Here is a 5,000-nt window from a genome sequence, read left to right on the forward strand (position 1 = left end):
AAACTAGGTGGTTCCAAAGAGGGTGCAGAGCAAAAGTCAAAGAACCGACTCTCATTACATGAGCTGTATATCTGATATTAAAAAAAATAATAAAAAAATCTTCGTTTGGATTAATGTCAGTTAATCTTGCTCTTTACTTTTATTTGTTGTTTATGCATTTTTCCTTCTTTTTGTCAATACAGGCTTGTTTATAGGGTATGTGTATGTGTAGAAAAAATGACATTCTTGTTCTTTATCTCAAAACAAAATTTTCAATGTGAATAGATCAGATATAAACCGGGATTCAATAAACAGAATTATAATCATTTTAGAATATTAACTGAACGCAAAACCGTGGTCGGGTTAATCAGGCCTCAACAATGCGTGTATGTATTGTGTGTGAAAGAACTGCAATTATGCACTTTTTATCACTTTAGTTAGAATCTTTTGTTTTATACTTCATATACATTTTGAACCCTTTCTCACGCCAAACGCCTTATTATGTAGTTGATAATTGACACACACACACACACACACACACACACACACACACACACACATGTATATATATATATATATATTTTATAGATGCTTGGGGCTTCAGTGAATCGACTAATTGGGGATGTTTATTAATTTGGTAGATAATTTTACTATGGTTTGATTTTTAGAGAAAAATAGTATTAACTGTAGAAAAGGAAAACCAACAAAAGTAATGTTTATAATAGGAGATATATTGGTATTCAAACGGTGTCTAATCCCTGAGACAGAGGTGACGTGTTCACATGTAACGTCACGATTTCTATCAGCTGGTTGGAGGTTGTTTCATTAGCCGTGTCTCAAACATTGACAATATTCGGCCAAACATACTTCGTTGTGTTTGAGCCATATCCCTCGCTTGGCCATCGAAGGACCTCCACGTGGTGTTAGGCAGGGAACTACTTCGTAGCTGCCCTGGACGTGTGTATAGGACAGTTGTCCTCATTGTTTCTGGGAAGGGCCAAGGCATAACTGTACCGATGGGAGTATTTTTTTTCTAACAATTCGATACATTTGTCCAAGAGGCATTTTCCCTGTTTTGCCAACATCATGTAGGGAGATCCACCCCCACATATCGCCGCTCCCCGCCGTTTTAAAGATAAATTGTCTGTCATATGTGAGATGTAAATAATGATATAGAATCTGAATCTGAAATATGACGTGTAGGACACTGTTCTGTTTTAACAAATATCTATATAGCAAATTGAAATAAATGTATTTGTGAAATATTGAAAAGGGCTAACATCTACACATTTAATTCCCTTCAGCAATGGAGCTTTCCGTGTATTTCAGGTGTATATTTATCGTTATGGGTGCCCTCTTCCCACCCTATCTGTCTGTATACCATCGTCCGGGAGATGCCCAGATTTCCGAATATATCGCCGTTGGAGAAGTTACTTTCCCTCACCCCATTGTAGCAGCCTCTATTTCAGATTGCAGCTTGCTTTGCTTCCATCCTGAAAAAGGTGTCAGCTTGGCAGCCTCGTTTTGAACTCGGATTTCATATGTTATTAAGACCATCTAGTCAGAGAGCCCAGAGAGATTTAATCAGCATAGCGAGTACAAAAGGTTTGACACCTGGGTTGAACACCTAAGGGGCCATGGATCCCTAAACGGCCATTCTTAAGTGAACACGTTGTGGGTTTGGACACTTAAGAATGACCTAATTAATGCTAATTATCACTTTTAATCAGCATGTTGCGTACACCAGTGAAACCTTTACAGAATATACTTTATGGCATGCTGATATCATATTGGTAATTCTTAAGTGTCGGTTTTGTGGGAAAAGCCACTTAAGAAGAGGTCAAAGGTAGTGACTCGTCCAAATTCCGTCTTCCGGTACCTTTAAAATGACTGCTACTCCCTTATTATTTGGAGCACTAGGTCAAGACTGGACTTCAAATGTAGATTTTAATGGGAGGAATAAGGATCACTTGTTTTATCATCCATTCTCGGGTACCGTTATTACACACACAAAAAAAGGGTGAAAAAACGGGTACCCTTTTTACTCCCACTGGCTTTAAAGTTTTATCAGCATGGTTGAGTACATCCATGAAACCTACACCAAAATGTTCCTCTACCAACACATAATAAGAATCAATCATTCTTAAGTGTCAAATATTGGACAAATCCACTCCACCATGCTGCTCACATGGTCTATTATGGTTTGATATGCCGTTTGGTATTTTTTTTACATAATTACACGCTGGAAAAAACTAGGGGTTAAATCAGTTAAAGCAATATCAGTGTCACTCGGGAAGGAAAGTTACAGGCCAAAACCCATTAGCAAAAGTGAAAGGCCTGGATGGAAGTTTGATACCACCTTGTGAGGCAGAAGTTATCACCCACATTCAGAGAGCATTGTTTGTTGCCAAGATGTGGTCAAAGGCCAATAGATAGATTGTTCAGCACCGGAAGAAAAGCGATGGATGGGGAGTTCGAAGACGGGTTGTATGTACCTGTATGGTTTGATGGCCCTCAGCTACCCGAGTCCCATGTCCCAGACGAAGGTGAAATGAATGACGATGGTGATAAAGATGAGGAAAAGATGGAGGCAGCATCCTCGGACGAAGAAAATGAGCTATCGGATGATGAGGAATAGACAGTTGAAGAAATGCATCATCGTCTTCATCTAAACCCTAGTTTTCCCAGCGTGTAATTATAAGTAAAAAAATACAAAACGGCATATCAAACCATAATAGACCATGTGAGCAGCAAAAACATTTCATATGTATAACTGATTACTTAACATGGAGTGCTAATATTTTGTGATTATCTGCGTACAGACCATGTGAGCAGCAAAAACATTTCATATGTATAACTGATTGATTAACATGGAGCACTAATATTTTGCCATGAATCCATCCAAGTTTTAAGTTGTGATTATCTGCGTACAGTCAATAATTATCGTTAGTACCACAGTTCTTATTATGTGTTGGTAGAGGAACATTTTGGTGTAAGTTTCATGGATGTACTCAACCATGCTGATAAAACTTTAAAGCCAATGGGAGTAAAAAGGGTACCCGATTTTCACCTTTTTTTGTGTGTAATAACGGTACCCGAGAATGGATGATAAAACAAGTGATCCTTATTCCTCCCTTTAAAATTTACATTTTAAGTCCAATCTTGACCCAGTACTCCAAATAATAAGGGAGTAGCAGTCATTTTAAAGGTACCGGAAGACGGAATTTGGACGAGTCACTACCTTTGACCTCTTCTTAAGTGGCTTTTCCCACAAAATCGACACTTAAGAATTACCAATATGATATCAGCATGCCATAAAGTATATTCTGTAAAGGTTTCACTGATGTACTCAACATGCTGATTAAAAGTGATAATTAGCATTAATTAGGTCGTTCTTAAGTGGCCAAACCCACAACGTGTTCACTTAAGAATGGCCGTTTAGGGATCCATGGCCCCTTAGGTGTTCAACCCAGGTGTCAAACCTTTTGTACTCGCTATGCTGATTAAATCTCTCTGGGCTCTCTGACTAATCGGACATGTATGCTATGTCTAGCCACGAAATAAATATTCAGGAATTGCTGTATATTCACTGGCATAAAAGAGATGAAATATATGACTTCGTGTTATTTTCTTCATTGTTCCTCTTTCTGTAAACTACGCAAGTTCCAGATGAACAAATTAGCTTTTGACACACCGGGAAATTATTACTTCTAGGATAATACAACAGGAACAACGAAGGTAAGGGCAAGAAAACACACGAACATGTGTTCTAGGATAATGTACCAAGAAAATGAATTTCATGTAAAGGTTTGATATGTTAATATAATCTACACCTATGCATATACTGCATTACATTGCACTAACAAATAGAAAGAAAATGGATAGATGGTAAAAACAATTGACAGCGAGAAATTACCATTCATTTAGAATGAACAATATATACAACACAAGTATTGGGAGTTGGTTCTAAGATTTTTGCTATTCACCCTCCTTGGAACCACCCAGCTAAGAGTTGCTTGAGTTGAAAAAGCAAACATGCATTTTCTCGCTCAGCTCTTCGAATGTGGATGCAACGTCTCAAAGAAAGGTCAAGATAAATATGTGTGTGTGTGCATAATAACGGCTAATTATACAAACTCTCGTAACTCATTACCAAGCATGACTCCGTATTTCCATAGACGATACACATACACACACATCGATAACGAATCTATATATGCATTGTAACCTAATTGTGATTTTGATCATACTCTATATTGAATAATCTAATGTACCATGGTTTCTGTTTATTCAGTAAGTGTTTGATTCAGGCATAAAAAAAAAACACACTTCATTAGTTCGATTAGCTGCTTCTAGATGGTGCAGGTGTCAAAGGTATTTACAGAGGTCTCAGAGATGTTTAAAGCATGAAACTTTTTCATGTTTTAAGAAATATGTATCAATAAATGATACTTCTTACGTTGTAAGGAGTAGGAAATGCCTCCTCCCCATCATAGATGTTGCCATTTAGTCAACGATAACTGATATTACATGCTTTGTTTTTTATCACTTATTTGAAGAAAGCGAAAGATCAAATGGTTTACTTAGTTTCAAAAAAATATTCATTAATACACTCATTGGTTACTTAAAATCCAATCACACTATTACAAATTACCTTGGGTTTTAGCACCATTCACAAAAATACTATTTACGCCATGTTTATCTCGACTGGTTGTCAGAGGTACAAAAGTGAGACCCAGAAAGTGTACTGATATATAATTCGGCAACTGTACATATATATATATATATATATATATATATATATATATATATATATATATATATATATATATATATATACACACACACATACGTATATATATATATATATATATATATATATATATATATATATATATATATATATATATGTATGTATATATATATATATATATATATATATATATATATATATATACGTATATATATATATGTATATATATATATATACACATACGTATATATATATATATATATATATA

At 35.7% G+C, this 5,000-nt stretch overlaps 2 protein-coding genes across 2 annotated transcripts in view; one reads left to right on the forward strand and one right to left on the reverse strand.

The window, feature by feature from the left end:
• LOC113820972 (probable glutamate receptor) overlaps positions 1 to 5,000 on the forward strand; it is a 139,585-nt gene that overhangs the window by 38,254 nt on the left and 96,331 nt on the right. The gene's annotated exons all lie outside the window — the stretch shown is intronic.
• LOC113820200 (uncharacterized) overlaps positions 1 to 5,000 on the reverse strand; it is an 18,819-nt gene that overhangs the window by 12,636 nt on the left and 1,183 nt on the right. The window lies entirely within an intron of this gene.

Source organism: Penaeus vannamei, chromosome 16 (genome assembly GCF_042767895.1).
Source record: "Penaeus vannamei isolate JL-2024 chromosome 16, ASM4276789v1, whole genome shotgun sequence".
NCBI classification, from domain to species: domain Eukaryota; kingdom Metazoa; phylum Arthropoda; class Malacostraca; order Decapoda; family Penaeidae; genus Penaeus; species Penaeus vannamei.